Source organism: Heterocephalus glaber, unplaced genomic scaffold, assembly GCF_053883595.1.
Source record: "Heterocephalus glaber isolate CG9 unplaced genomic scaffold, H.glaber_assembly_v1.0 deba00001472, whole genome shotgun sequence".
In the NCBI taxonomy this organism is placed as follows: Eukaryota; Metazoa; Chordata; class Mammalia; order Rodentia; family Bathyergidae; genus Heterocephalus; species Heterocephalus glaber.
In genome coordinates, this window is record NW_028258315.1 from 26,524,622 (window position 1) to 26,538,077 (window position 13,456).

The following is a 13,456-nucleotide window of genomic DNA, read 5'->3' on the forward strand; positions in this document are numbered from 1 at the left end:
ATCTCCACACAGACATGGAGAAAGCAAAGCACTCACCGGTACTCTCCTCAATAGCTCAAGTAAGGTATTTCTACCAAAGAGACATATGCAGAAATTTGTTGAGGAGTCCGGGAGGGTTTTTGCTGTCCTTTTATTAGCAGTTAGTACTTAAGACTCCATGATTCTTCCTCCTTCAAATATTGATGGAATGTCTGAAATCACAGCTGCCATCTTGCAGCCATGAGGCAACAAATGTAAGAACCGAAGGCCAACAAGCTAAGAGTGATAGAAAAAACCTGAGCCTTTGATTGGCTTACATAGGGACTTCACTAGTATCACCGGTTATCTCTCGGCCACTTCTGTTTGAGCCATAGTAGAATTTTCAGACAATTGTGTGCAGCTGAAAATACCTTGAAGTAACAAAACCTTTATTCCCACCACAAAGCCAAAAGAGCGTTTCTTCAAGAACAGAATAGCTGGGCGTGGTGGTGCATGCCTGTAATCCCAGCACTCCGGAGGCTGAAGCAGGAGGATTGCTTTGAGTTCAAGGCCACCCTAGGCTACATAATAAGTTCAAGGTCAGTCTGAACTACATAGTGAGACCCTGTCTCAAAAAAAATGTATATAAATATACCATTGAAAGTTGTCTGTTTCTTGTTGAATTTTGGCCTCTGTAATGAGTTTTACTTTTTACATTTGTTTTAGTTGGTTTTGCTCTCAGTAAAGTGACCAAATGCATGTAACGTCTTCCCAGCCAAGTCCAGACCTTGTGTGCCAAGCCCAGATGAGGCCAGGGACCCCATGCCAGGGGTGGGGACCAAGGTCAGGGTCATGTCTCTTCTGCCCTTGGTTTTAACTTCATCGTATAATATGCTCCATCCTAGTTAACCTTGCAATCCAGGCCTGGGTGACCATCCTGCCTCTGTTTTCAGCAAGATAGGAAATAATCAAGTCCTCTGTATCCATTCCCAGGGGTTTTTATGGTTCTTAAGTGAAGTCTGCAGCATGTCCAGCACCACTAAGAAAACTGAAGCACCATGACGGAGGGGACACAGAACCTAGGCTGTTTTCTCTCCCCTCCTCCTTCTGACAGCCAGAGTGGCCATCACCCTCCTTCCTGCTCCCCATCCTCCTCAGGGGTGGCTCAGGTCCCTGACTCCAGCATCTCCTGCCATCCCCAGGTGACTTACTTTGGGGCCTCCAGACTACAGTGACAGAAGCTGGGCTTGGGAAAACAGCATGCCCTCCCCACTCCTGCTGCTCCAGGAGAACCTGGCTGGGCCACAGCAGGCTCGAACCTCCGGCTGTCAGGTGACCCAGCCCTGCCCCTGTGCCTCATTACTGTGGAAGTCCTCAAGCAGGTTTACAAATGAACAAACTGCATGCGCAGCCCAGTGCTGGTCATGTGAGTAGCTCCTTGAAGTCCTAGGTCAGTCGAGGAGAGCAGCCGGTCCAGAGAGTTTCCAGACCAGAGGTGGAGACCAGCAGTGTCAACTGGACTTTGGGGACCTGCAGAGAACCCCAGAGAGGCAATGGAAGCTGCTGGGGGATCTCCAGAGAGCTTCCAGGGGGGCTGGGAGCCTTGGCTGCTGCGGAGCTGATGGGGATGGCTGGGAGCTGCTGGCTGCGACACTGTGAACCAGGGCCGAGGACATTCAGAGCCTGGAGCAGCAAACGGAGCTGCTTTTTGCTGCTTTATGATTTCCATTTGAATTGAACAAAAGAGTCCTCAGCTGACAGGCAACACACAGTGATGGTGTACAGAGCTATTCATATGAGCTGTGGGCCTGCAGAACTGAGTGGATGGAAAACATCTCTAACACATAGCCCAGGAACTCTGTTCACGGCAGTCCATGGTTGTACCTGACAAGAAAGATGCTTTTATAAAACAAGCAACAGAGTGGGTCTTCAGCTACTCCAGGGACCGGCACACCATTTGCCCATGTGCTAAATGTGGATCTCACCTGGGGAAGTAAAGTTTTACTGGAACTCACTAAATGCTCCACAAGTGTATCAGCTGTACAGCCTATGCTGTGCCTCGCCTGGCCCTTCACAGATTGAACCTCAGATCCTGATCTCTTCTGTCGGTTCAGGCTGTCGATGACAGAGGTACCTGGTTCACAGTTGTATATTCTCTTTTCATGTAAAAATTAGCTTGGAACCATCTCCTGTATTCACAGCACTTGTTCAATGTGTGACTTTCTAATCTCATCCTACTAAGAGATGACTGTCCAGGGAACTGTAAGCATATTGACACCAACCAAATGAGACAGTGTGTCCTTCCTGATTCATAGAGGACACCTGCTGTCCACAGACAACAGCTGGAACCGAATATCACAGGCTTTGTCGCTGACTCAACTTGACTTAAACTATATTATTGCCAAAATTTAGGTGGACACCAAACTTGACCATGAGAAGGGGGAACAGAAGAAAAGGCAGTTTTGGATGTGACTGTGTAAGAAAACTCTTGGTGACAAAAGTTATATATTGAATGAAGACAAAAGCTAACTGATTAATCAATTCTTCATTCCAGACTTTAAATTGAAAAGAATTTATCCTCATGAAAATTACTGTTGAGAAATAAAAATGGAAAAAGCTTTATTAATTAACTTAGAAAATAAAAATGATGGAGCTCTACTACATAAAAATTAAGAAATTCAACTGGTTTAATGGATCTTACTCCAGAAAACACCTTTTCAATGGAAATTCACCAGTAGTCCCATGAATGTGAATGAAGTACTTGTGTTCGGTGTAGCCAGTCCTCAGGTGTCCAGGGTGTGCTCTGTGGGCTCTCCAAGGGGGGGTGCTCCAGTCGCGAGGTCAATTTCTGTGTCATTGGTGAGGCTGAAGGTACAGACAGGCAGCACCACCTCCAAACCCGCTCTCCACTCAGAGGTATTTGTTCTTATACTACTAAGCAACATATCCCTGTCCTGAACTCTGTTTGCCTTGGTACTCATGGCTGGGAAAGTCTACAGAGACACTCTGTCTGTCACATAGTAAGTTTAGACAAGCCGTGGCTGTCCCAATGGAAAAAATGTTATCACCTCTTCCTACCGGAGATCCATGCTTTGATGACGTGTGCTGTCCTCATGGACCTCATGTGCTCTCTCCCGCAAAAACTGGCTCCAAGAATAGTGTTTGTTTAATTTGCAATTCAGTGGAAAAACACAGCAAAGACATTCGGAAAGACAAATACTAATGTCTTCCCACTGCATTGATCGGAAAGAGAGGGGGTTCGGGGTGGGGCAGGACCATCACTGTGGGACTGCTAGGAAAGGCTATGGTCCCTGGGACTCTGTAAGTGATGCACCCTGGCTGAGCATCCTGTGAGGTTCTGATGACACCCCCTTTGCTCTTTTTAGTATAAGGAGCACCAGTTGCCTTGTGCATGGTTCAGTGTTGGAAATGAGGACCTGGCCTGAGATGTCACCTGCTCCTGGGGTGGGACAGGCTCTGCCAGTGTGCACGTACAATGTTTAAGCCCTGACGGAACACAGCTCCACTAAGCTGACCTCCTATACCACTGGACCACATCATCACCCAGTAGTAGGAAGCCACTGAGGGACAGTCTGTTCTGTCATTCTTCCCACACATCCTTGCTGCACAATCCAGCCAGGAGTCCTCCACATGTCATCCACATTGAGAAGATCACAGGGCTCCAGGTGATGCCAGACTCGTCTCACCCACACCAAGCCTCACTGAGGGACACCAGATGCCATGGGTTCCCCACCCCTTTTCTTCCACCCACATTCCCTCTGCTCTCCCAGTTCTATCCAACAAGACACCTGGGTCATCTGAGAGAAGAGCAAGGAATCTGGGTAAGGAATCTGGAAGTCCCCTATGCCCTCATGTGGACAGCGACCTTCTGGGTCAAGATCACCCTCTCTGTTGCCCACACCATGGGCAATGAATGGTGGCATGTTCCTTGGAGAGCCCTCAGGTCCCCTCTGTGTGGCTCCATGATGACCCTGACAGCCAGAAAGGACGCTTCCAAAGATTCTAGCAAAAAAGGCACAATACCCTCACTCCCTGCTCCAGACATTAACAACACCCTTGCAGGAATTGCTTCTTGTGTCTTCACCTCTTTGGGGACCCCTAGGCCAGGGGACCTTCAGGATACCAAGCATCTGAATTATGAATCCCAGATGTGCTCCCAGGAGGCAAATGCCCGAGGACCTCACTGGGCTATTCCATAGTTGTAACTTACAATTGTCAACCAGCCTGGCAACAAATATTGACTGAGCTCATGCAAACAGACTGTGGCCATGAAGAAAGTTAGAAATAGAGAAAGGGTACAATGTACAGTTTTGTGTCATTAAATGTGAAAACCTAAGCAACATACACCATTCTCTGGTAAAATTCAAATAACCAAACCAGGTGCAAGAAGAAATAGGCACCCTAAGCGAATAATGGAGGAGGCAGAGGTCCCCCAAAGACACCAGACCTAAGTAGACAATGACAAGTTCTACTGCTGTAGGAACCAATGATTCTCATCCTCTGAGAATGAGTATCCAGGGCCTGTTCCACATAGAGAGCTGCTCTGGAGCTGGGAGACCTAGAATAAGGGACTTCTGCCTTTCAGGGTCTGACGTCATGTTGAAGAGGTCATATCTGTACGCATGAAGACATCATCAACAAAATAATACCCCCAGTGCCAAGGTACCCCCACTCACTGAGACTTTCCAAGCACTTGGCACCACAGCCTCCTGTCATTCTTGATTAAGCAGCTGGCAAGGCCTGAGAATGAAATGAGAGGGTCGTGGCTACTCTGCAATCTGGCTCTCTCAGCACATGCATATCATTCCCTCATGTTCTATTTGTGCCCTTACATCAGAGAATCTGCCTGACACATCTCTACGTGGCCTGCCAATTCCCAGCAGAAATGTTCCTGCCTCAGGGGTTGGTCTGGGGATTGAAATCATTAGCATGAGAAAATGTTTGGCTTTCTGTACCTGCTTTCTGTCATTTAATATGATGTCCTCCAGGCTTATGTCACCACAAATGACAGACTTTTCTTCTTTTTCACATCTGAATAATATGCCTTTGAGTATATATACCGCATTTTCCTTATCCATTTATCTGTTGATGGACACCTAGGTTAATTCCATATACTGGATATTGTGAATAGTGCTGCAATAAACATAAGAATACAGATGTCTTTTCAACATATTATTTTCATTCCCTTTGGATATATACCCAGATGACTTTCAGGGTCAAGTAGTTATATTTCAATTTTTTGAGGAAGCTCCATACTGTTTTCTATAATAACTGTACATCAAAACATAGCATGTGGTCTACACAAATGATCTGTCTATGTGATGGACATTATTCAGCATTTAAAAGGAAGGCAATTCTGACACATGCTATGTCATGAGGACAGGGTGCTAAGTGAAATAAAAGCATCATAAAAGCACAAATATCGCAGAATTCTACATATATGAGGTATCTGGAATAGTCAAATTCATAGAGATGGAAAATAAAGTAGAGGTTACAAGAGCTGGGAGGGGAGGAAAATGGGGAGTTAATGTTTAATAGGCACAGAGTTTCTGTTTGGGATGATGAAAAAGTTCTGGAAATGGATAATAGTGATGATTACACAACATTGGAAATGTACTTTATTGTCATTGAACTGCACACCTAAAATTATTAAAATATCACATTTCATTATGTATATTTTGCCACAATGAAAAAGAATCACAAAGGAAGGAAGGGAGGAAGGAAGGGAGAAAGGAAGTCCCAAACTACAGCCCGGTGACCAGTCTGTCCACCTAAGCCGCCATTACTTCCGTAAGCTCTGTGGGGAGATGGTTCCTCCAGTGGATGGCAGCAGAACTTGGCTACTTGCATTGTAAAGGCAAAGGCTACCAGTTCCTAGAGCCGACACAAACCAGAGGCACTGCCCGGCCCAGCATTCCTGCCCTGCCCTTTGGCCTCCCCACTCCTTCCCTCCTGGACTCATCTGGAGCCTATGGGCCAAGAGCCTCTTGCCAGGACCCTCCCCCAGCCCCAGGCAGTGCCAACCCTTCATGAATACTGCCAGGACAAATATTAGTTAAAAGAGTCTTAATTCTTCCTGCTGAGAATGGAGGAAGAGATCCCCACGCCCTGCTTTTCCCAGAGCTTTGACCCTGGAAAGCTGGCCATTGTATTATCTCCTTTCTGTGAAATGTGTGTAAAAACCTTCTGAAGATAGCTGTAGGACCAGGAATGTCCTTCTCAGGGACCCAGAACCTCTCTAGGAAAGGCAGGCATTGCCCTTTCCTCCCGGGGGCAGGAGCCTGACCTTGAGTACACACTTGACTCAGGTGGCAAAACTGCCTCCTGGTGTGATGTAGAGAGTCCACTTTTCTGAGGATGAGGCAATCTGCTGGCACAGGGGGTGGTGGTGGAGTGAACTGCCTGACAGTGGCATTGCTGAGCCCTCTCCGGGGAGGCCCTGAACTGTGCCTGTGAGAATGTGCAGGAATGTGCAGTCCTGCCTGGCATAGTGGACGTGGCTCCTTCCAGTCCCTGAAGACTCCTAGCAGAACCCTGTGATGTACATTCTGTTCCAGTTCCATGTTCACTCAGGAATTAGAGCATTCCTTTCTCCACTACCTTTTGGAGAGCATTTGTGGATTGGGGGATTCTGTCTTTAATTCTGCTCCTAGCAGTGCCACCTAACTCTGGCCTGGGACCCATGGCTCCTGGCCACCTGGCCTCCTACTACACTCTCTCTCGTCTCTCCTTCCCCTTCGCCTGGTGTTCCCATGACAGTGCATGTCTTGCCCATCATTCCGTGTTCCCTCCAAGAACCACCCTCCCTGGGGGCTGCCCCTGACAGTTGAGCCAAGCCCAGTTTGGCTGTGTGTGGCCGTCACACCACCCGGTGCCACCTTCTCTCTGCCCTGGGGCTCCACCACACTGACCTCATTTCTGTCCCCTGACACCGAAGCCCAGCCCTACACAGGGTGGGATGACACTGTTCCCATGACCCTGCGTCTTTGTGCGGTGGCTCTGTACTCTCACGTTCACCTGAGAAGACTCTAGGACACCCCACAACAGTGGTCCCTACCCATCACACCTCATCCTGCACACCACTGTGCTTCTCCACAATGACCATCGGCAAACAAAATGGCGCTCCTCGGGCCACTGGGAGACTCAAGAAGAGCATTTGGTTACAAGAACCATCTACTCCTTAAACCATTTGCTTGCACTTACCCACACCCCAAAGGCTACCTCATTTGCTCCCATTCATTAAGTCACACAAAAATGTCTTCATTGCTTACAGAAAGCTTTTAAGGGACTGGATCTCCTCCAGAGAACTTGGCAGTGAAGTTGAGATGGAGAGAAGTCCCAGGATCGTCCATTTCCTACAAACCAGCTCCCATGGCTGGTCAGATGGGCAAAGCAGGGCACAGTGAGGACCAGGCTTCACCTGGGCTGGCCTTCCATCACCACCCCCTGACCTCCCTTCTACCTGCAGACCACGTCACTGCCCACTCAGGGACCACCAGCCATGTTCAGGACCAGGGGCTGGGCCTCCCGGCAGTTCTTGCCAGCTCCCAAGAGGCACAGACCCTCGAGACCCTCCTCCCTAGCTCCCTCGTGTGGTCACACGTTTCCTGTTTCTCTTTTACAGACCTCTCATCCGTGGTCGCTGGACAGGCTGGAGTCTGTGTGAGTGTGCCCTGTACTTGTTTATTTAAACCCTGTGTTCAGCTCACAGCAATCAAAGGTTGACACAGTCAAAATATGCATCAGTGGATAAATGGGGGAAACTTTATAGCCATACAAGGCTATACTACTTAGGACTCAGCCAAAGAGGAAGGAAACACCAACAGGAGCTACACGGGTGAACCTTGGGGACATTATGCTGAGGGAAATAGCTAGGGTAGCAGGTTCATAGAGAACGTAGGATAGGCTGCCAGGGGCTGGGGTAGTGGGTGGAGAGTTAGTGTGTGACCCGACAGAGTTTCAGTTGGTAAAGATGGAAAAGTTCTGGAGGTGAATAGTGGTGAGAGCTGCAAAACATTATGAAGGTACTGGGTGCCACAGACCTGTACACTTGGAAATACTCCCTGGGCATCAACAGGAGATTCTTTCCAGAGCCGAAATGCAAGGATGCTCAAGTCTTTTATGTAAAATGGCATAGTATTGCATGGAACCCACATATGGCCTCCTGTACAGTTTTATGTCTGTCATTTGTCTGTCTGTATGTCTGCTTTGTGGTGCTGGAGATTGAACCCAAGGCCTTGCACATTCTGGGCAAGATTTCTACCCCTGAGCTACACTCTTAGCCCATCTCATATACTTTAAATCATCCCTAGTTTTCTCATAATACCTAGTACAATGTAAATGCTATGTAAGTAGCCATTACATTTTGTGTGTGTGTGTGGTTTTTTTTTTTTTGCACTGTGTTCTTTGGGGAATGTTAACAAGAAAAATGTGAGAACACATTCAGTACAAATTTGTTCTCTAAATATTTTCCATCCAGGATTGCTGGAAACCTTGGATGCAGAGGGCCAACTATAAATATATAAATACATGATCAGTGTATTCAGGGCAAGACTACTTCCAGTGAAGGACCAGATTCACAGCCAGTAAACACAGCTGGCTGCTCCTGCTCATAATGACAGGAGAGGAATGGTGGGAGGGGAGGGTCCTTGGGGCTCCCTGCTCCACCAGCTGCTCCAGGGCTGTGCCAAGCTATTGGGGCTGCTGCCACCCATAGGGGAGCACTGCCACCCAGCACTGGGCCCAGGACTTGCCGAGGGTCTTCTTCCATGCTCATTCCTTGAGAGGGTGCCCTCCACCCTCCTTCTTTCCCCCAGCCCAAGGGTTAGCTCATAAGCTTCTCCTCATATTCTCAGACTATATGATTTCCAAGTCATGTTTAATATTTCTGTATTTTAATTTTACAATCACGATGAAAATGAGTAAAGTCTTTTTTTATTTTATTTTTTAAAATTTTATTTATTTATTTATTTTGGTACCAGGGCTCGAACTCGGGTCCAAGCGCAAGGCAGGCAGTGGAACCACTAAGCTAAATCCCTGGCCCAGTAAAGTCTTTTTTTTAAAGCTGGACATATACGTTTGTAAGGTCACAATGGGGTTCTTGTTTCTCCTGCACCCCAAACCAACTCCATTTGCAGGACTTGTAGACCTGCAAACCCTGGGCTGCACATATGTTTGTCCCTTGAGATCCCCTCCCACCCTCTCCTCCCTACACAACCCCTGGGAGACTGATATAAGGACAGTTCACAGGCTCCCTGGCTTCCATATGCTCTGCTTCCCACCCACCCCCTCCAGTGCCCTCAGGATGAGTTTCCTCCTCTGCAGATCCCAGCTGCCCCCATCTGGTACTGTTCCCTCCCTTCCTGTCCCCTTGGACCAGGAGGTTCCAGGGATCCTGTTCCAAGCCTAGGGACAATGAAGCTACTGTGGTTTTCCTGCCCACATCTTCGTGAATACAGGAGATGTCTCCTGTCCATTTCAGTTACCTTCGTCAAGCAACCAATGCCTGAGAGTATGTCTTAGTTACTTCCTTCATTGCTGGGATATAAAATACCCAACTCCTGAAACTTGAAGGAGAAAAGGTTGATTTCTGCTTACAGTTTGTAGAGGTTTCAGTCTATAGTCAGCTGGCTCTAAGGCAGGACAGCATGGCAGAGGAAACACTACTCATGGCATGGCAGCAGGGAAGCAGAGTGTCCAGGGAGGAGTGGGGAGGGAGGGAGACAAACTCTTCCGGGTCATACCCCTGGTGCCCTGCTTCTTCCAACCAGAAACCACCTAATAACAAGTCAGCTATAAGCCCTCCTAATCTTCTTCCAAAGTCCCCTTCCAAAAGCCCCACCTATGAGCAAATGAGGCCCTTGGGGGACAGTTAGATATAAACCATGACAGAGTATTACATGGAAAACTCTGGAAATAATTCACAAGGTTTAAATAACTTTTATTATAGTACATTGGTATAATTGTTCTATCTTATATTAGTTATTGTTAATCTCTTACTGTGCCTAATTTATAAATCAAACTTTACCATAGATTTGTATTCTCGCATCCAGGGGATGAGGACTGCTACTCCACTGGGGCGAGCAGCTCACCTGGATCATAAACTCAGTACCAGTAACAAATTAAATATGCAAAGTTTGGAAAAGAAGACTTTATTGGAAAGGAGGAAAAAGGAGAAGATAGATACCCAGCCACTCCGATAAAAATCAGAGGCTCCAGAAACATGAAGGATCTTTGGGCCTTTGTTCCTAGCTGCTTTTATTGGATGCTAAGGATCCTCCCCCCTACCTGGAACTTGCCATAACCTGATTGGTTCCCTGGGCTGTATTTGGATTAGACCAGGGCTCCCTTGTCTATGTCATTTTTTTCTGATGGTCTATGTGTAACTTCTTTCTGTCTGCTTGTCCTTGACAGGCCTTATCTCTGGGGTAGACAGCTGGTTGTCAAGGAGGTGTCTTATTCATGTGTGTGCGCTAGTGCATAGGCGTGAGTACATACTGGATAACAGCTTTCCCCAAAGTTAGTCCCTCTTCCCCGGCATGCTACTGCATTCTACTGGCTTTTTGCACTTGGCTTTCTCTGCACTCTTCCTGTCAGCTCTTTCTCTGGTCTTTTGGTGCAAGCCCCAAGGCCATTTGGCACCTTTCTTTATCTTTTTTTGTTTTGTTTTCTCTTTCTCTACCCCTGTCCTTCAGATTGTTCCCAGGGAAACTTCTCCAATAAAGTTTTAACTCTGTTTACTCAGCTTTGCCTACAGGCCCTTTTGCCCTACAGTATGTATGGAGGAAAACTCCATACTAAGTAAGTATACACAGGACTTAGTGCTGGTTTAGGCACTGAGTTTTAGGCATCAGCTGGGGGTCCTGGAACATATCCCCCATGGTTAAGGAGGGTACAGCAGTGTTTACCAGCTAAACCCTCCTCCAACTGCCCCATCAAGTATACTGCTTCATCCCAGAACCCTGACTTCATTGCTTAAATAAGACAACTGCTTCACTTCATCTGGGGCTTTGGAAAAGAGTGCCAATGCTCCAAGAAGATGGCATCTAAGATCCAAGGAGTCACAGATTTGTCACCAATCAGCTTAGAGCTCTTTTGTTCAATTTGAATGGAAATCTTAAATTAGCAATATGCAGCTCCATTAAGGGCTTCAGGCTCTGAGTGCCTATGACCTCAGCCCTTGGAGTCAGCTCCATATCCCGAATCCTCCCAGCCCTCTGTGTCACAGCTCTGGACCCTGAGTGCCCTTTATGTCACAGCTGTATACAGCTCCCAACCATCCCATCAACTCCTCAGCAGCAGAGGCTTATGGCCCTTTCTGGCAGATTTCTGGAGCTCTCCCACCAGCTTCTGTTGCCTCCACTGTTCTCTGCCACCAGTATGTGAAGCTCTTCAGAACTAGCAGCCCTCTTATATTGGCCAAGGATAGTAAGGAGCTGCATATATGGCAGCAGCCCTAGACTGCACATGTGTAGTTTGTGCAGTGGAGGGGCAGGGACAGGGACAGGTTGGGATCATCTGGTACAGGTCCAAGGTTTACTCCTGCTGCCTCCTGCTTTCTCCTGGAGTAGAAGGAGCAGTGGAAGGAGCAGGGAGGAGCCAGGCTCACTATGTCCTGAGCCTGGTTCCTGTCAGTGCAGCCAGCAGACCCTGAAGTCACCTGGGGGTATCAGGAAACCCTGGGGCCTGTGGCCTGGTCCATCCTGAGGAGGACAGGTAGTGGTGGAGTGTGAGTCAGGTCCCTGCCCCTTCTGGTTGTCATAGGGATGGGGGAGTGGACCTTGTTCTTTCTGTCTCAGATCTTTGCTTTAACACTTAGTGCAGCTGCAAAAACATAGATTATTGCTAATGCCAAGCTCTTAAAATAATTCCTGCTTTCAAACCCATGAAACAAATTCATTTCTTTACAGGTAAATGTTTAGTGTAAAGTTTTTTGTTTTGCTTTGTTTTCTTCTAACTCAGTTGACCTCTTGTCATTTTGGCCTTAATCATAAAAATTATATCAAATATTTTTCCCAGATATCCTCGAAACATGTGGGGTATGAACACAGGTCTCAAATCAAAAGAGGCTGAGCAAGGAAGAACTCTATTCCTCTTGTTTGGGGGTCTAATTAACGTTTTCTGTTCCCCAGATGATTTTTGCTGGTTAGCTACATGCTGCCATTCTGTCTACTGCAATTCTTTTAGTGGCCCTTGGGGGCACAGTTTCAAGGTCCTGACCCTGGCTCCTGGCAGGCCAGCCTTTCATCCCTTGGAAGGATGGAGCTGGACACTACTTGAGGCTGGACAGCAACTGTCTCCTGGGGTCTGGCTCCTGCTGTGCCTGGTGTAGGCAGTAAGAACTGGAGCTGGCATCGGCCCTGACCTGCCTCCTTCCCCCCTTTCTCCTGCCATGCCCTTCCTACCTCTCCAGCCCTGCTTATTCCCCTGCCTGGTCCATGAACTTCTGGTGCATTTTCTCAACTCCTCAAATGCCATCTTGCCTAACCTCCACCAGCTGCCCTTCATCCCTGGCAATGAGGACCACGGCACACACAGCGGTCTTCTGCATTGAGTGTCAAACGTAGATGACAGCTAAGAATAAAATTTGCAGGCTATTTATTATTACTAATAATAACAATAATAATTATTATTATTAAAGCCTAAATAGCATTCTTAGCAGTACAATCTTATAAACCGTTGTAGGGAAAAAGAGGTACAAAGCTCACCTATTTTTTAAAAATATTCAGGGCATTATTCAATTGTAATTCACACACTAGGCAATTTACCTATTTAAATGATGAGCTTTGGTCTATTCAGAGCTGTCCAACCATCAGAACGCAGTTCTAAAACATTTTATTATCTCAAACAGAAACCCTTTCAGCCACCAACTCCTCCTCTTCACGCCTGCCCCCACACCCTACCTTAGGCCATCCTTGTCTATTTCCTGTAACCTCCGCCCCGTGGACTTGCTGATGAGTGCGGCAGATAGCACATGTCCTTTATGACTGGCTTCTTGCAATTCATGTTACATTTGGCAGTTCATCCATGCTGTGGAATGTATCAGTATTCCTTTCCTTCCTACAGCAGAATTAGCTATTTGTATACCAGCCAACAAAGACTAAAGTTCTGCTCTGCTGCTCCTGGGACTCAGGCATCCTCAGCCCTGTGCACATTGCCCACCTGGATGGAGGGAAAGGACATCACCTTGGGCTGAGGTCAGTCTGCAGGGAGAGACTCCAGACAGTGGGAAGAGGACCTCATTCTTCAACACAACCTTTCTTTTTTGTTTTGTTTTGTTTTTGGTACCAGGGATTGAACTAGGGACCTTGCACTTGCAAGACAGGTGGCAAAAACACTGAGCTAAATCCCTAGCCCTCCAATAAAAGCTTTCAAGCAACGAATCCCCTGCTCTGAGATAGAAGAGAGGTTCAACAGTCACCTTGGGCCACAAGAGCAGGGACCTGGAGCCCTCTGAGGAGACTGGGCCTTAGAGGAG